General features: G+C 37.2%; 1 protein-coding gene across 4 annotated transcripts in view; it reads right to left on the reverse strand.

The window, feature by feature from the left end:
* Nucleotides 1–20,488, reverse strand: part of RBMXL2 (RBMX like 2) — a 183,541-nt gene that overhangs the window by 96,438 nt on the left and 66,615 nt on the right. For 2 of the 4 annotated variants that reach the window (XM_054699411.1, XM_054699410.1), the window contains exon 5: nt 11,367–11,440. The exons of 1 other annotated variant lie outside the window; for it this stretch is intronic. The gene's annotated coding sequence lies outside the window, so the exon portion shown is untranslated. Of the gene's footprint in view, nt 1–11,366; nt 11,441–11,642; nt 11,724–20,488 lie in introns of all 4 variants that reach the window. One more of the 4 variants, XM_054699412.1, reaches the window with a different exon arrangement.

A 20,488-nucleotide genomic window follows, 5' to 3' on the forward strand; every position in this document is an offset into this window, starting at 1 on the left:
TGCCAATGGATTAGTTAATTGCTAACAGCATCCTATGTCATTATGCTATGTTGAAATCAAAACTTTCTCTATATCCTCACAAAAATTAAAGAGGACATGTATCCTTTGAATCAAAAGATGAACAAAGAAGACACTAAAACAAACCCAGTGAGGAAAGCAGCAGGTATTGCTGATCATGAGACTAGTTTATCTAGTTGATATTTCCTTTTATTTAGAAGCACAGCCAAATATACTTTCAAATGAATAAACCACCAATTTGCATGGCTTAAAACAGTAAAAAGTAATTTCTTCCTCATAGATCAGCTTAATGTAAATATCCCTGCTTGATAACTGTCATTATCCTGTCGTTTAGGTTCACAGGCACTTTCTGCCTTGCAGTTTCCCCTTCCTCTAGGAGAAATTATGGCTGAGCAGGGCCTCAGAGTCCACTATAATTTATATAAAAGATAAAAATATAAAAAGTGGATGCAGCATCTTTTTCTGACACTTCTTCAGTTCTCTAATACCAACCTGGTGTCGAGCAATTCAATTTAATTCTGACCCTAACTACTGGATTTAGCACAGACATCACAGGTCAAGGGCTTAGTCCCACAAGACTGCTTCAACTTTAGACACAAGTTATAAGTTGCAAGTTGCCACCCTGACTTCTGATTGACTGGCTATAAATTTGGAGGTTCCCACAATCCTTTCCTCAGGTTTGATAATTCACTAGAGCCACTCATAGTATGCAGGAAAGAACTTTATTTATTATTACTTATTTCTATAAAAAATACAGCTCAGGAACAGTCAAAATGAAGAGATGCATAGGGCAGGGCACTGGAGGGATGGGGAGGTGGCCATGTAACTTCCAAGCACTCTCCAGAAACACCACTGTCTCATCACCTTGGTATGTGCACCAAACCAAAATTTTTCGAAACTGTTACCGAGAGGCTCATTCCCAGATAGGGAACCAAACCCAACCAGACAAACCAAGGGATATCCAGAGACCCCAAATCGGTAAAAGGAAAAACCCATATTGCCTGTTTCAAGGGTCCTAACCACCCACACACATAAAGCAAAGTAATCAGACTCCAGTGTGCTTGAAGACTTTTGAGAGAGAGAGAGAGAAGAGAAATGAGGAAGAGAGGATTTCAAACTACAGCTGCTGATCAAACTCTGAATTCACCCATCTCCTCTAGGGCAAAAGCCCAGCCAAACAGGCAGGGCCCAGAGCTGAGCAGGTAAGGCCCAACAGCAAAGTCGCCAGGAGAACAAGTCAAGGCACATACAGGCAGGAAGGTCAGGCGGGGCCCTAAGAGCTGGGAGAGGAAAGATCTGAAGTTCAAAACGTACCATCCATACCGAATAATCCACCATCAATCAAGATGACAGCTGCCACTATCTCTGAAGAGCACTGGATCCAAGGCATAAAGGCTGCAAAGAGCACAGACCAGAAGCAGCCTGCCCTGTGTCTTCTACTCTTCTCCTCATTTCCCACACCATGGTCACCTCACTCCTTCCTCCTTCCTAGTAGCCCCCCATTCCAGAATCTGGTTCATGGCATGCTGAGAAATGTGATGAGATGGCTGAACACGGACCTCAGGTGGAGTCTATGGCATCCTGCTGAGCCGCTCTCTGGCCAGCTCTGACCCCAGTCTCCCCAGCCTGTCCGCTCTAACAGAACCACTTTCCTTAGGGGCTTTTTACAGAGGTTTCATCACAGAGCATGACTGATTAAATCACTGGACACTGGTGATTAAGTCAACCTCCAGGCCCCTCTTCTCCCTGTATGTCTGGGGATGAGGCTGAAAGAAATCTTGCCTTGTTTTTTCTAACCACCAGCCTCCATCCTGCTGCTACCTCACCCTTCAGCCTACCCCTCCGGGCAATAGTCATATCATTAAATACAAAACCTCTTTTATCACTCAAGATACTCAAAGGGTTTTAGAAATTCTATACTGGAACCAGGACAAAGACTAAACACATATTTTCATTATACCACAGTGGAGAAAGCTTGTCTGCTTAACCACTTTATCATGGCAGTAACACCATGACCTAAAATCACATTCCCTTGATGAGAATTTGCCATGCTGTCACACTTAATTGCAACGGGAGCTGGGTAGCATTGAGGAGGTGTGTACTTGTTAGCAGGCAGAATGAGGGGCACCCCAGACCCTCAAACCTGCACTCTCTAAATGGGTTTTACCATTTGCTGCATAAAGACAAAACATAGCCTAGCGTGTAAGACCTTCAATAGAAAAGAACTTTAATACGATTAGCGTGCAATAAAGAGAAGAGAAAGAATATAGTTAAGTTTCCAAATTAAGCACCCAACGTTACCCATCCTTACTGGGTAAGTTCCAAGCCAAACAGGGTTGACCCAAAGCAGGACCACTACAGCCTGAAAGCCTGCCACAAGTCTAAGAAACCTCTTGGTGGGGACCCATAGGAAAGGGGAGGAAAGAGCCCCACAAGTCTGGAAGGAAAAGAGCAAAATCAAACCCCAAGTCAAGTTAAAGGCTCCACATAGGTCTCTCACCTGCGTCTCTTTCAAGTCCCCTAATCCCTAGTACAAATCCAAGACCAAGAAACAAGCGGGACTGCTTCTTCACATTTCTGTCTATTCTATATGCCTCCTCTAGTCTTCTTCTTTCCCCATCTCTCTCTGCTTCTTTCTCTTCTTCCTCTTCTTCATCCCTGCTCAGCGCCAACCTTACTTGGGTGGGGGAGGGGATTTGGAACCTCCCCTTTCTATGGCTATCACTCTGTTACATGCTCAGGTAAAAGTCTCTGCCATGAGGCCTCAACATAACCTTTCTGAATCAAGTTTGCCTTAGTATACTGCTCCCTCCAACATTTGCTTCCTGTGCCCTGACAATAACTGAAGTACTGTACAGAGATTTCAACTGTTATTGCAAAGATTATTTAGCTCAATTCAAAATGGCACAACAAAAACAGTGTCCAGGCCGCCAGAGAGAATTCTTGAGTAAAGAGAAGCTCCCATACAATGGATCCCCAGGGCTGCTAAACAACAGTGTGGCACTGTCTGTACTGCATGCATCTACATGAAGGACGAGCTGCACTGCAGCCACATGCACACCTCACACCCACAGATAGTGGCCTGGCTCCCCCATTCTAGATAAATAATTAGCAGACATGTACAGAAACTACAAAAAAGAAAATCTTAAACTCAAAACTTCCCTTACCTTCTCAGAGAAGTTAGAGAGGACACATATTCTTTGAATCAAAACATCAATAAAGAGATTAAAAGTTCAGAAAGATACTAAAAAGAAAAACAAAACCTTCAAGAGGGATGGTGTCGGGCCACAGGAGGTATATTTGGCTATTTGATTCTACATTTTATTTGAACACAAAACGTGCAATAACAATTGAGAACTTGTTATAAGGAAGGCAAATAAAAGGAGGCTTGACTGGCAGGCATAAAAAACTGCCATGAAGCTAACAAAATTAAACAATATGGTGCCAGTGTAAAAATGAGGAAATAAATCAGTGGGAACAGAAGAGTTGAGATATACATCCAAATACAAACATTCTTTTAGTATTAAAACAGTGACATCTAATGTCTGTGAGGAAATGACTATTAGAAAAATGGCTTTTGGTGGGTGGCTCTCTACTTGGGAGATGAAGGTAAATCTTTGTAACATAAAAAATTACTTCCATACGGCTTGATAATCTAAAAGAAAATACTCAAAGAAACCAGAGAGCAATATTATACTGTATCAGAAAAATGTTGGTGAAAGATATAAACAGCAAAATTATACAAGAAATACATATAATTAATAGAAATTTCAATTAGCAAATGAAGACATGCAAATGAAATAAAAATGAAAATCACAAAGGTTTTAAAAGCATATCTTGGTAATGCAGGGGAGAATTAGACATTTTCACTTGCCACTGGTATGAGCTGGTAATTTGGAAATATTAGCCATCATTTTAAATATGTGTATTTTGATCCAAATTTTCAGTTCTAGGAATGTAGCCTAAAGAAACTCACAAAATAGTGAAAGATACCTGTGCAATTTTTTTTCATTGCAGTGTTTCTTATAATAATGAAAAACTACAAATAATCTAAATGTCCATTTTTAAAAGACAGTTAAATAAATGAAAGATGCTGTCCACATAAAACAGAAAATCTATAAAGTGTAAAATCTTTAAAGTGTAAAGGAGGCCAAATATCTTGATGTGGAATGTTATCCACAGCATGCTGTAAAACAAGGGCTAGCACACCCACCAGAGTGCTCCAGTTAAAGACAGAAAAACCATGTTTTAGGTATTAGGGAGGCTGTGGAGGAGGAAAAAAAAATCATAAACACAGCTGGTAGAGGTGTATTCGCGTCCCGGAGAGAAACAGAACATATTCAATGTGTAGACAGAGAGATTTACTTTGAAGAACTGGTTCATGAAGTTGTGGAGACCGGCAAGTCCTAAATCTGCAGTCAGCTGGAGGTCCAGGGTCCTCCTATTATCTGCTGACAGAATTCCCTCTTCTTCCAGCAGGTCAGGTCTTCAACTACCGGATGAGGCCCATCCACATCATGGAGGGTAATCCACTTTACTCAAGTCTCCTGATTTAAATGTTTATCTTATCTAAAATTTGCCTTCATAGAAACATCTAGAATAACATTTGACCAATATCTGGATACAATGGCCTAGCAAAATTGACACACAAAATGAACCACCACAAGGGTTGTAAATAGGCTTTGGAAATGTCTTCAAGTGTACACCAATGCTAATTATCAAATTCCATGACCCAGAAATTCTGCCCCTTGATTTATATCAATAGTAGTTTATATGTGAGAGCCCCAAAAGACATGCACAAAAATGTTCACAGCAGCACTATTCCTAAGTTTTCCTTCCAAATGGCAAATACCTAAAAACCAGTCAAAACCACAAAGGATAAATATGTTGAAGTACAGTCACAATGGAATACTAAACCACAATGAGAATAAGCACTCCACCATCACATGCTGCAACATGGATGTACCTCAGATACATGACACTGGGCAAAAGAAGCCAGACCCAAAAGCACACTTACTCTGTTGTGTTGTTACATTTAAAATACAAAACTAGCCAAACCAATCACTCCTGTTAAAAGTCAGCATCCTCGGGCCTCCCCAGTGGTGCAGCAGTTGAGCGCTGGGTTGCGAAGCTGTCTGCAGCCTCTGCAGCATCGGTTCGATCCCCGGCTGCTCCCTGGCCACCAGAGGAGGGTCCCACATGGCCCGCAGACCTCTCCTGCTGCCCGCTGCTCCCCTCAGCAGTGTACTTGGGTCCTTCTGTCTGTTCTGCTCCCTGCTCTGGCTCTGGTGAATTCTCTCACCCTCCCGCGCTTCTGACTGTACCCAGTGCTTGTATAAATAAATAAAAATAAATCTTTAAAAAAAAAAAGTCAGCATCCTCAAAGTAGTGAATGGAAAGGGGCACATGAAGGCTTAGTATTGTTTTATGTTAGAACTGGTTACCAGGTGTGTTCAGCTTGGAAAAATTCATTTGAGATGGAGGTGCACTTTTATATATGCAAACAATACTACATAAAATATTTTTCAAAGTAGCAGAATGCCATATATTTCTAAATAGCAATATAGCTCTATATCTATCCCCATTGTCCTAAGGATAAATATGATTTTAAAGTCTTAAGGTTAGAAATAAATCATTACCACTGCTATCCTGGGGTAGGTGTTTTGTGGAAGTCAATGAGAGAAGCATTTGCACCATTTACTTTTAAATTTCTGTAATATTTGCTTTTTTAAAAAACACAAAGTATCCATTTTTTATTACTTTCCTTGAATAGGAATGTGAACATCACATCAAGCATTTCTCTATTCATAGATTGGCATGAAAATCTACCATTAAAGTGTTTTTTTAAAATAATAAATTTTATTTTTATATTCCCCAAACAATTGCAACACCCCTATTCTGACCCCAATCCCTCCCCTCCCGCCCCCACCCCCCAAAAAGTGTCTCTGGTTCATAGTTTTTTGTTGATTTTGATTTTCACTTTCTTATAGTTATTCATTTTCCTGGTCCCTTATTTAAGTTTTCTAGATTCCTGCTATGAGTGAGACCATCCGGTATTTTTCTTTTTCTTTCTGGCTTATTTCGCTGAGCATGATCCCTTCCAGCGCCATCCATGTTGCTGCAAACTGCATGTGTTTATCTTTTTTGAATGCTGAGTAATAGTCCATGGTATATATGTACCACATCTTCTTGATCCAGTCATCTATTTTTGGGCATTTGGGCTGTTTCCAAAGCTTAGCTATTGTAAATAGTGCTGCTATAAACATAGGGGTGCAGGTGTTCTTTGGAATGGATGTTTCTGTGTCCTTTGGGTAAATACCTAGGAGTGGAATTGCTGGATCATATGGAAGCTCTATGTTTAGTAGGTCCAGAAATCTCCACACAGCTCTCCATAGTGGTTGGACCGGTTTGCACTCCCACCAACAGTGCAGGAGAGTTCCTTTTTCTCCACACCCTCGCCAACATTTGCTGTTGCTAGTTTTTTTAATATGTGCCATTCTCACTGGTGTAAGATGGTATCTCATGGTAGTTTTGATTTGCATTTCCCTGATGACAAGTGATGTTGAACATTTTTTCATATGCCTATTGGCCATTTGCATTTCCTCTTCAGAGAAGTTTCTTTTTAGCTCTTCTGCCCATTTTTTCACTGGATTATTTTCTTTGTTGTTGTTGAGTCTCATCAGCTCTTTGCAGATTTTTGTGATCAGTCCTTTATCATTAGTGTTGTGTGCAAAAATGTTCTCCCAGTTGGTGGGGCTTCTTTTTGTTTTTGTTATTGTCTCTTTTGCTGTGCAGAAGCTCTTTAATTTGATGTAGTCCCAGCTGTTTATCTTTGCCTTCACTATCACTGCTTTGGGTGATGTGTCTGTAAAGATGTCTTTGATGTGCATATCATGTAGTGTTTCACCTATATTTCCTTCTATGTATTTTATGGTTTCAGGTCTTATGTCTAGTTGTTTAATCCTTTTTGAGTTGATTTTTGTGTATGGTGTGAGGTAGTGGTCAAGCTTCATTCTTTTGCATGTAGCAACCCAGTTTTCCCAGCACCATTTATTGAACAAACTTTCTTTGCTCCAATGCATAGTCTTTGCTCCTTTGTCAAAGATTAGTTGACCATAAATCTGTGGGCTTATTTCTGGATTTTCTATTCGATTCCATTGGTCTGTATGTCTGTTCTTGTTCCAATACCATGCAGTTTTGATGATTATGGCTTTGTAGTATAGTTTGAAGTCTGGGAGTGTGATGCCTCCACTTCCTTCTTTTTTTTCAGGAGAGCTTTGGCTATTCGGGGTTTTTTGTGATTCCATATGAATTTCATCAATAATTGTTCTATTTCTTTGAAGAATGACATTGAAATTTTGATTGGAATAGCATTGAATCTGTATATTGCTTTTGGAAGGATGGCCATTTTAATAATGTTTATTCTACCATTAAAGTTTTACACAGCCTAGTCCCAGGAAAGCGAGGTCCTGCCTGCAAAGCTGTTGGAGGAAGTGATCCCATGCCCTCTTCTGGAACTGAGTGAAGGCAGAGGGAGGCCCCAGCAAACAAAGGTGAGCAGCAAGATCCAGGACAGTGCCTGGATTATTTTTCCCAGCTACTCAATCAAGAATGGGGCCCCCTTTCCTTGCCCTTTCTCCCCCAAGTTTGCAGCTACCACCTTTGATTTGTTGATGCATATTAAGGGTGTTTCACATTTTTAATACGTAAAATAGAGTAGAAATGTGCATATATCTCCTTATTATAAGTTTCCAGAAGTGTGCTGCAGAATGGATTATCATTCATTTCAATATACTACTGCATTACTTTTCATAAGGTCACATGACTATTTTACATTCTCAAAAGAACTGCATGGGAAGATGAGCTGTCTCTCACAATTGCAAATTCGAGTTTGTCAATGATTTTCATTTTTACCAGTTTGATGGAGAGAAAAAGACTATCCACATTTCACCAGCACTTCTTTGATTATTCGTAAGGTTAAACATTTTTTATGTTTTTGTGCTTCTTTAGTAACTTGCCTCCAAATCTTCTGCCCATTTTCCATTAAAACATTAAATATTTTCCCTACTGATTTTTGAGAGCTCTCTATTTATCTGGGATATTGATTCTTTGCATAACATTTGCAAATAATTTTCCAATTTGTCTTCTGCCTTTCAACCTTTTATTGTGTTTACTTTTACACAGAATTTTTTAAGAAGTCAATTTTTACCAGTCCTGCCTATTATCCTTTCTGATGCTGTGATACGCTCAGAAAAGTCTTCCATCTGGGGTTATGTATTTAATTGTAGGACCCAGATAACACACCCTTCTTTGCACCAAGAGCAGTACTAACTAGACTGCTCTGCTTTTTAGGAGTTTGGGGGAGGCGGCAGTTCAGCACTATGCCACACTTCAAGTCTTCCCACCAAATCTTTTAAATTACAGATTGTTTCACCAGTAACAAGAGGATATTTCTTTCGTCTGTGGTATAATTTAATTCTTATCAGAATGTCAAACACAATTTCCCTTAATTAAGTGATGGGATCTGATCTTCATAAATTATGAATGTAGCAGAGAGAAGACCACTTTACAATTAAGATGATGAGGGAAGGTAACTCTAAAGACAGCTCTCCACATGTACTGATGCTCATGCAAAGACTTGACATTGTCATCTGTTCCTTAACAGTCCTAAGTCCTCTTCCATGGGGAGTCAGCTGGACTCCACACAAATAACAACAGTTTAAAGGAAATTTTTTACTGAAAAATAAGTAAGCATGTGGCATTAACATGTGGCCAAAGCATCTGACATTTGTCCTAAACTATTTTCATTTGTTTAACTCTTGTGTATATGCATGCGTGTGTGCAGTAGCCCAAAATTAAAATTCAGTGCCTCAGTCACTCTAACCACATTTCAAGAGCCATATGTAGCTAGTAGCTGCCATATTGGGCAGGAAAGATATAACAAGTTTCTGTCATCACAGAAACACCTACTAGATAACACTTTTAAATTACAGATATACTTAGACACTTGTATAAAATAAAATGTACAAGGTTATTCATTGAAGCATTATTTAGATAGTCAAATTTATCAATGTTTTCTTGTCAGGTTTGTGCTCTTTGAGGTAGCAAAGGATAGCATTTAAAGAATACACTCTAAAGTCAGATCATCTGGGTTCAAATCCTAACTTTTCCGCTTATATGTAAAATGAAGCTAGTAAGAATATTGACATAAAAGATAATTCACATCATTTTTAATGAAGTTAACTGAGTTACTATTTATCAAACAAGTAGAACAGTGCTAGGATATGGTAAGTACCCTCAAAAAATAGTGTAGGGCCTCCCTGGTGGCACAGCGAGTTGAGCACAGTGCTACGAAGCTGTCTGCGGCCTCTGCAATGCGGGTTCAATTCCAGGCTGGCCAGGGAGATTCCCACATGGCCTGGCAGACCTCTCCGGTGGCGCCTGCTGCTTCCCTCAGCAGTGTTTTCAGTCTGTCTGCCTGTTCTGCTCCCCACTCTGTCTCTGGTGAATCCTCTCACCCTCCTGCGCCTCTGGCCTGTACCCCAGCTATTGTATAAATAAAAAATAAAAAATCTTTAAAAAAAATATATAAATAGTGTAAACTTAAATTTTTCCCTACTCCAAGATTGTAAAGATATTCTAAATTTTCATCTAAGAATTTGATTTTTTCTTCTCCTTGAATTTTTTAATCTATGAGCAATTTAATTTTATGCTTCTCACTACTAATTTGTTGTATCACCTATGCCATGTGCCATAGTGCTGGTCTCTGCTGTGGCTGGTTTGCAATCAGCTTTATGAACCTGGTGAGCATATTTCATTGGATCCACCTGTTCTGCTCCCCACTCTGCCTCTGGTGACTCCTCTCATCCCCCACAGCTCTGGCCTGCACCCTGGCTCTTATATGCATAAATAAATAAATCTTGGGAAAAAAGAAAGGAAAGAAAGGATTTATTTCCTAACTGGGGGTAAAGGAAGATTTGCACTTGATAATTTTCAGGTTCTCTTGAATGCTGAGAATTAAAAGTTGGAGTGTGGTCTGGATTTGGGGGGGAAAAAGTGCTTCTTGGATTTATTCAAGGATCACTACTCATTTCAGACTCTCAGTAGCAAGCTGTATGCAGTACAATCAGGCCCTATGTCACTGTAGGCGCACCCAGAACCTGCCGGAAGGAACATCTGTGGGAGCTTGGATTATTGTGTGCCTCAACTATTCTTTGTCTTTGCCTTGATCATACTTCGCTTTGACTATCTGTGCCTCTCAGTGTGCAGAAACAGGGAAAGTTGATAAGGAACCTCTTAGGGCTAATGTCCTGGTATGAGGATCTACACATGCTGAAAACAGCATGTGCAGAAACAGCAATAGGTATAATGGTTAGAGTAGCATAAGCACTGAGACTTTCCTTGACTTTCTCCTTATTTCCCAACCTTGGCTGGGGCCAGCTGCTCACACATACCCCACCCACTTGTGCATTACCCGTTTGCCTGCTGCTGCTTTTATCTTTTTTATTTTCTGTCTGATTCTAAATAAAAATGAGACTGCCCTTGGAGCTGGACTACATTTTCTTGGTGGAGTCCCTCTAGGCTTCTCACTGTTCTGCACATGGACACTGAGTAATCCTTTGTCATCCCATCGCCACATGTCATAACAAGACAAACACCTGCCTTCTGTCAGGAGATGATGGATAAAACTGTACACATCTGTACAGGAGATGATGGACAAGACTGTACACATCTGGGTCAACACTTATTTTCTGCTTGGAAGTTTAATAAATACTTAGGTGTTGCAATGATTCTATTCTCAGTTATTCTGACCCAGTATTATTTTATAGAGGAGTCTGTGCACTAACATGTCAGTACCTTTCATTTGGCAAATTATACTGATTATCAGTCATTCACCATTACTATTTCACTCTGTTTTCTAACGGTACAATGTTTATTTTTTCTGGTGTCTTTCATACAACTAGAAGGCCAAATAAAGATTTGTTGCTATTTTTGCTCATTGCAGCACTAATTGCAAAAGGTAAGTTATTGAAATAACCTAAGTGCCCATCAAAGGATGGCTGGATAAAGATAAGGTATCTATATACAATGGACTGCTACTCGGCTATAAGAAAAGATGAAATCTTACCATTTTCAACAACATGGATGGAACTTAAAGGAATTATGCTAAGTGAAATAAGTCAGAAGGAGAAAGACAAATACATGATCTCCCTCATATGTGGAATTATCATGTAATAATGAACTCTTTTTTATAGGGTAGCAATTAACTAGCTTCATATATTCAATCACCCATCATTTTCCCCAATCAATGAGTCATGTTACTTCTGCAATAAATTAAGTTTCCATACCTGTCTGGATCTATTTGTGGGCTCTCTATTCTGATCCCTTGGCCAATATCACAGTGTCTTCATGCTCTGGATGTCTAAATGTAAATATAATGGAAAATTTTAGACTAATTCTATGTTTTATCATGATAATAGGTCAATGGACAAATGCTATTGCCCATCTAAAATTAAAGAATGGGTCATGTATCCTTTCTGGCAAAGATACCAGGTGTCAAAAAATTAATATCAAATGGTAAGTGGAGAATGGAAAGGTCTCATGAAGTAACATTAAAGTATTACCAAAAGAGACAAGCTTCATATATCCTGACCAATACAATGTAGCCATGTCCAGATCTGTAATACCAGTTGTTCTTTGGAGATCTAAAAAATTAATGAAAACTTAGAAAAGTATGTAAGTAATACTATTACTAAACTCCATCTTGAAGACAAATCCTAAATAATTACAAGAATGAAGACAAAGAATTTTAAAATGCTGGTTTAAACACTTTATAGTTAGGTTTCTGGCAACTGATCAGTTTTGTAATAATTACTCTGGATATATTTTGACCTTTTTAAAAAAATTTTAGAGCATTTAAGAGACTCAAATTCAAAGGGATTCTAATTAAATATTTAGAAATATTTCATTAAGTTTGCAATCAACATTTAGATGTTCTGGGCTATTTAATCTGTTTAGTGTCTAAATTTATCAATTTATATACATGCTGTGTAAATATTCAGAGGAATGTCATTAATATTTAAATTAATTCTAGATTTTTATGATTAATAAATAGGAAAATAAACTAATTGTAAGTATTTATTACTCTTTGTACACTAAAATCATATGGACATAAAGTAACTTCACAATGATAAGTCCTATCTTTGTCCTGGCTTTTCTATTTTGGCCCTTAATTACGCCATAAGAATTTCAGAATTAGCTTAAAAGTCCTGCAGTTATTTTAACTGAAATTGCCCTGAATCAACAGATTAATTTGGAATGAATTTTCCATTTTATGAGAAGACAGCATTTCTCCTGTTCCTGTTTTAAAATGAAATGCTTCTAAATATTCCCAATTAGGATGATATCTTTTTGCAGTTAGTAAAACTGATGAAAAAGACCATGTCAATATTATTCTCATTCATTTACATATGATCGAGGTACTAGACCTATGATTTGCAAATACTTTCTCCCACTCTGTGATTTGTCTTTTCACGTTCTCACTGTACTCTTTGTTAAACATAGTTTTTCATTTTAATAAAATCTTTGTGTTTGGTTGCTTTTGTGTTTAGGTGTCATGTATGAAAAAAATTGCCTAATTCAAGATCATAAAGATTTACTGCTATGTTTTCTTCTAAGAGTTTTAAATTTAGTTCTTATATGTAGGTCTTTGATTTTGAGTTATTTCTTTTTTCTCACAAGAGGAGGAGTCCAAAATCATTCTTTTGTTTGTGGCAATCCAGTTGTACAAGACCCATTTATTGAAAATATTAATTTTTTCCTCATTGAATAGTCTTGCTATCCTGGTTGAAAAACAACTGACTATACTTAGATCTAACTATTTCTGGATTTTTCAATCCTGTTCCATTGATCTGTATGTCTAGCCTATTCCCGTACCACATAGTCTCATGATGCCATGTAGTTTTCATATACAGGTCTTACACTTCTTTAGTTATGGTCCTAAGTATTTCATCTATCTTGACTGGAATTGTTTTCTTAACTTCATTTTCAGATTTTTCATTACTATCAAATAGGCTACAAATGATTTTTGCATATTGCATCTTACAAACTTACGGGACTTGTTTATTAGCTCTAAATATTGTGTCAGTGCGTGCGCACGTGTGTGTGTGTGTGTGTGTGTGCGCGCGCGTGCGTGCGCGCTACCTCCTCCTCATCCACTCCCCTTTCAAGAGGCACATAGATTGTTTCCAGATCTTGGCTACTATAAATAATGCTGTAATAAACATGGAAGTACACACATTATTTTTTTTTCAGGTGGTAGAGGAGCAAAAATCCACCCCAAAGTATACATATAGGTTTTTTGGTAAAAGGTTGGTTTCATGGGTGGGGCTCTGAAGGTTAGGTGGAGACTGCTTTTGAGAAAGACATTTATATATAAACTTGTCTCTGTAAGGTGATGTCCCTCATTGGACTAGGAAGACCTAAACTCCTGAATTCTTTTCAACAGAGAGGGTAGAACTTAACTAAACTCACAGTTTCACTATAAACACGGAATAGTTTTATAAGTTGAGTAAACTAATCTTTTTACAAAACTCAATTTATTGTTCTGATATTTCTCAATTAGCCAGAGATAAACACAAACTTCATCAGGAACTCACATTGGCTTATTGACTAATGTAAAGACATCACACTACAGAGATATAAAAAAATATTTCATGATTTTATAAAATGGTTGCTAATTAGTCAGAATGGATGTCACAACTAGAATGGACATTAACTTCACACAATCAACTGAAATTAAAATCTGAGAAGTATCACAGATATAAATCTAATCAACTGTGGTGCCAAATTAGATTTTCAAAAATTAAACAGCAATTGTGAAGTTAAAAAACTTATAACAATTTTCCTGAAAAATGAAAAAAAGTATGTATCCTTGAGCTTAAGAAATCTTTAAGATGTCTTCCATCATAAACACTAAAGAAGATAGTCACCAATACATTACTTAATTTTTCAGGCTATAAGTTCAAAATACTTGAACTACATGCAGGGTAAGAAGAGAACTAATATTCAAATGTGGAAGAAAAGAAAATCTTTACTTTTGTAACTTAAAGATTAGAGAACTGAAGAGTCTGAAAAGATACTTAAAGAACACTTATGGGATATATTTTCCCACCACAGATCAATTATCTTGCTAAGCTGCTGTTCTCTTTGAAGGAGTAAGAAAAACATTTCCCAAACCGCAAAAACAGAAAAATCCAGACCTCTGGTAACTACTGTGATGATTGATTGAGCTGTTTTTACACAGCAGTGCACACTGAAAAAATAAGTAGCCAACATCTTAACATGAGGGAGCTAACAAGGGACAATTGTGAAGTTCAAAATATACTATAGGACTACAGAGACAGTATATATAGAGAGCCTCAAAAATGTCAAAAAAGATTTCGTGATAATTGAAAAATTACAAGATTAGATGTAGGTGGGTATCAGAGTTATAAGGGGGAAAGGAATAAACAAGCAAAACTCTAGTGCTAGAGGTCATACAAAGTGTTGGTTTTAAGACTATTTTTAGAGCAGTTAAGTTTCACAGCAAAATTGAGGGGAAGGGACAGAGATTGCTCATATACTTCCTGTCTTCACACATTCATTTCCTTCTTCCACTATCAATATCCTCCACCAAAATTATAGCATTTGTTTACATTGATGAACCTACACTGATGTTTCACAATCACCCAAAGTCTGTACTTGATCACACAGTTCATTCTTGGTATTGCACATTCTATGAGTTTGGACAAATGTTTAATGACATAGATCCATTATTATGATATAGAGCATTTTCACTGCCCCCAAAATCCTTTGTGCTCTGCCTAGTCATTCCCCCAACTCCTGGCTTTTGTCTCCCTAGTTTTGCCTTTTCTAGAATGTCATGTAGTTGGAATCATACAGTATGTAGCCTCTTCCAACTGACTTCTTTTACTTAATAGCACACATTGAAGGTTCCTCTTAATAGCTCACTGACTTAGTAGTTCCTTTCTTTCAACAATGAATAATATTCCTTTATCTATATACACTACAATTTATTTATCCAGTCAACTACTAAAGGGCATTTTAGTTGCTTACAAGTTCGGTGACTAAATGAAGTTGTTGTAAACATCCCTGTGCAGGTTTTTGTGTGGACATATATTTTCAACTTCTTTAGATAACATTACTGCTGCATCATAAGAAAAGCGTATGTTTGGTTTTGTAAGATGCCATTAAACTGAGTCCCAAAGTAAATGTACCATTTTGCAATTCTGCCAGAAATGAGTAAGAGTTCCTGTTGCTCACATCCTCATCAGCATATATATTAGAATGGCCAAAACGTGGAACACTGACAAGACCAAATGCTGATGAGCAGAAATTTTAAAGTATTTTTCCAGTTTTACTGCAAATAACTGACATTCACCACTGTGTACATTTAAGATATAGAGCAAGTTTACATATATCGTGAAATGATTAGCACAATAGTTTCAGATAGCAAGCGTCTTCCCATGTAACCATAAGAAAAGCAAACAAAGAACAGCAAAAGAGAAAAAATTCTCCTTTTAAAGAGAACTGTTAGGATTTACTCTTTTAATAATTTTCCTACATCTCATATAGCAGTGCTAGCTACAGTCATCATGCTGTGCATTATATCCCTAGTATTTATTGATCTTATAACTGGAAATCTGACCTTTTAACCATCTTCCTATAGTTTTCCCCTCCTTCTACTGTCTGCCTATGGGAACCATAGTCTAATCTTTTTCTATGAATTTCGTTGTTGTTATTTACAATTCTACATGTAAGTGAAAGGATACAGTCTTTGTCTTTCTCTGTCTGACTGATTTCACTTAGCATAATGCCTTCCAGGTCATCTATGATGTTGTAAATGGTAGGATTTCCTTGTCTTTTGTGGCAGAATAATCTGCCACTCAATATCCTGGGCATATTTAGGTGATGCAGCATATCACCTTGCAAAGAAAAAGACTAAGAAAATAGCTACCAAAAAAGCAGGTAGATACATCACCATTTTGATTTTCTGCAGATGATTACTTGACTTTCAACCTCAACAGAAAATTCAAAATTAACTGTATAGAGAAATAAACAAGAAAGTTTTAATATAGGCACACCAACCACATATTAGAGCTGGTGTGCCACAATAAAAACAAGAGAATTAAATTAAATTATAGGACCCTCCAAATTTCTCTTGATCTCTCAGCATCCAGATTAGTGACAATCAAAATTATCCCCCCTTACACACATAATGCAAAAGAGACTGGGGGGTTCACTGTGTTGAATAAAGTTAGCAAAGAACCAACAGAAGTAAGAATAAAAAGTGGTTTGAGAAAGCTAAGAAAAAAGAGAATTTGAAGATAGAAGAAATGATCAATAGAAAGTGCAAGTATGAAAAGTACTAAAATGTATTTATTGGATTTGTCCATTTAGCGGTTTGTGATTTAGCAATAATCATTTCAGCAGAGTGAATACAGTAGATAACAGACTATTTAATTTGTATCATGAATGCATGTGATGAATAAGAAAAGGGAAAGTAAGATATTGTTTTAAGAAACTTAGTTATGAAGGACTAGAACAAAATAGGCTATCATCTAAACAAGGAAATGATAGAGTTAAATCAAAATTTTGGTTTTAAGATGTGAGAGATAACATGTCAATACATCAAAAATTAAATAACAAGTACCAATATATTCATAATACGGAAAACTCATGAAACAAGAAAGAAGGTTAGAAGTCTAGACAAGATTTAGTCTTGAACATGAAAAGGGAATCTTACTCTCTTGCCTTACCCAAAAAGAAAAGAGGTGAAGTTACAACAAAGAAAACAAGCAGGAGAATGTAATGACAGCCTATGGGATAGAGAAAATAACCCACGCATAGATGGCCAGTATTTGACAAGGGAGCCAAAATACTCAATGGGGAAAGGATAGTCTCTTCAATAAATAGTTTTGGGGAAACTGGAGGTTCACATGCATAAGAATGAAAGTGGCCCTTATACCAGTCACAAAGGTTAATCTAAAATCAACTGAACACTTAAATGTAAGGCCTGAAATTATAAAGCTTAAAAGAAAACATCCAGGGAAAAATCTCCTTGACATTGGTATTGCTTTGTCAGAGACTTGTTTTTATATGACACCAAAAGCACAAAAATAAAAAATGTTTTCTTTAAACAGTGAACAAATGAAAAGATAACCTATGGAACGGGAGAAAATATCTGCAAACGATATATCTGTTGAAGGATTATAAAATATATAAACAAAAAATATAAACAACGTGCATAATTTAATATCAAAGCAGCAATTAATCTGGTATTAAAAAAGTGAGCAAATAGTCTGATCAAAAAATGAATAGGCATTTTTTCCAAATAAGAGATACAAATAAATGGCCAACAGCTGTATGAAGTGGTGCTCAACATGACTAATCATCAGGGAAATGTAAACCAAAACCACAATGAGATACACCTCACACCCAGTAGAAGAGCTCTCATAAAAAGGCAAGTGGAAATTGGTCTTGGGAGAATGTGGAGAAAAGGAAATCCTGTACTGTTAGCAGGAATGTAAATTCATGCAGCCTCTATGGAAAAGAATATGGTGGAAACAGTATTTTATTAATCAGAAAAGTAAAAATAGAACTATGATGTGATGCAGGAATCCCAATTCTGGGTATAGATGCAAAGGAAATAAAATTGCTATCTCAACACAGTATTTGTACTTTTGTGTTCATTGAAACACAAACAGTGCAGCTACACCCCTACTATTTACAACAGTCAACATAGAGATACAACCTAAATGTCCGCTGATGAACAAATGAATAAAGAATAAGTGATAAATACTGCTAAATAACAAAAATCCAAATGAATAAATTTTCAAGATAATTAGCTTCATGAATTGGGCAATATCACATCTGACAAGTAGAAAGCTGCTGCAAAAAAGCTGTGCAAAATGAGAGGCTTTTCAGTTAGAAAGAGGCCAAGATATGGGAATAGGAAATTATTTCAAGCTTAGGTAGCCTACCAATGAGGAATGGATAAAGATCTTGTGATTATCTTATCTTCCCCTTAGGGGGATAAAAAAAGATTACCTTCTTGGAGCTGAACAGAAAATTCCATGTGGACCAGTTAGAGCTAATTCCTGGTAGAGGTTATAATTGCAGGGGTGCTGAAACTCCAGTTAGCTTAGGTATTAGCTGGCTTAGCACAAGCATCTCCATTTAAGGCCTGTTTATTTTCTTTTTAATAATACATACAATAGAATTATATTCATTCTTAAAAAGGGCAGCTACCATCTGAGAGATGTGGATGAATCTGGAGAACATTATGCTAAATGAAATAAATTAGATGCAGAAAGATTAGTTTGCATGAGCTCACATATAAATGGAATTTTTTTTTTAAATAGTCTAACTCATAGTAACAACATAGAATGGTGGTTAAAAGTGGCATGGGGAAAGAGGGCGATTAAAAAACGAAAGTAGTATGGTGGCTGCTGTGGGAAACCATTGGGAGTTACTGCTTAATGTGAACAGTTTCAGTTCTGTGAGATGAAAATAACTTATCTTGTGATGGTTACACAACATTAATACATTTAATACCACTGAAGCATACACTTAAAAATGATTAAGACGGTATGTTTTATGATATACGTATTTTATCACACTAAAAAACTAGGGAAAAAAAATCAAATAAAAGATGTATGGGTGGCGGTGAAGAACAGAAATGAAGAACAGATGATTTGTTTCTAAGAGAAAAATATAAGGTGCTTACCAAGGTCTCCAAGGAACCTGCACTTCCTGCCTTCCCCAGCAACCCAACCTTCCAACTTCAGCTCTACCAATCTTTAGAGTTCTAGTCATAAAAACCTCCCAGATATTCTTAGACAGTGCAGCTACACCCCTACTGCCTTGGAGACTTGCATGTTGAATGTTGTACTGCCATGAAGGGATATGCACCGTTCTCCATGTTTCCAGTCCTTGCCTATTCCAAGACTGTCACGAAACTTAGAAAACAAAGAGCAATTACAAAGCAGTTAGGACTGCTTACAGCTGAGAGAAATATGACAATATGGCCAATCTACTGCAAGGAAGACTCCATTTTTAAAAATGGCTGTAAATTTAAATAAGGTAGCCTTTGTGTGTGTGTGTGTGTGTACATATATACTTTGTGTGTGTGAATTATATGTAAATTATATGCTTAGATATGGAAATGTGAAGTAGGAAAACTTCCCCATCAGAGGTGAACTCCTGTGGGGAAGCCCTCTACGACACTGCTTTCTACAAATCTCTATTACCTATGCTGAAAACTGAAGAAAGTCAACAGAAATTTCTTTGGAATTTTTTAAAAATTTGTTTCCTTGATAAGAAATTACAAAGTTTAGGGTAGAAAACTCAGATCAAATAAAGAAAGGTAAACGATGACTGGCAACTAAGAAATACGTCATTGCTGAGTCACAGATGTAGGAGACAAAGCAGGATGTGATAGGCAGAGTAGCCTAAAAGACTAAGTATTGACACTTAGAAGAAGAATTAGCACAGGTCGTTTTTCCAGCTGAGAGTAGGTAAGAGAAAGAGTGGGCACCACCTCTTCACCAGCAAGTAACAGGCAAAACCATTTCATATACTAGGAAAGGTACAAGGTCTGTACAGTTTAACTAAAGTTTTCTCCATTAATCGTGTGCCTATTTAAAGCATATTTAGCTAAATAAGGTGTGAGGAAGGGTATCCTAGAATGAAGAAATGCTGGCCACAGTTCAGCAAGCCAGACAATCCAAATGGATAAGTTGGCATGATAAATTCAAACACTGAGATCCAGAGGGTTATCCGAGACATCTGTCAAGGCAAGTCAGTGTGCCAGCGAAAGTTGCAAAATATGAGATTGATAAATATTCATATTGATAAATATTCAAAAACTAATTATATTGTGGGATGACTAGGAACAGCCATGAAGGAAGGAATCCAACTGAAGTCTCTCACCTTTAGGAACAAGATAATTTCAGGAATGGGGAAAAAATGTCCAGAAAAAAATTATGAATGTAAGTGATTTATATTGGAAATGAAAAATGGAATTTGTCAAATGCTAGTCATTCCACATGCATGTATAAATCCAGAAATAAAAGACGTACATGAGATGAGACCTTAGACTTCTGGATTTCACTGACCAGGAAGAAGGCATAATGAACAGAATTTTCTACTGGAGAGATAATTTAGGTCTACCTAGATTCAGACTCAAAGAGGTGTCTCTTCTAATTAAAGCATTTTCTACCTTCTAATTAAAGCATTTTCTACCTCCAGGTGGGCAATGTACAGTACAATTACTAAGCAGGACAGACAGACATTTTTCTCTCCAGTTACGGGAGTCTAAGTTCATATCATTTGAAACTCTCAGATACTGCTTGAAGTCTCCTCCCTTCCTGGACTGTCCCACATCCAAGGCCATCACCTAACAGTG

Source organism: Talpa occidentalis, unplaced genomic scaffold (genome assembly GCF_014898055.3).
Source record: "Talpa occidentalis isolate TD23 unplaced genomic scaffold, MPIMG_talOcc4v2.1 talOcc4.3, whole genome shotgun sequence".
NCBI classification, from domain to species: Eukaryota; Metazoa; Chordata; class Mammalia; order Eulipotyphla; family Talpidae; genus Talpa; species Talpa occidentalis.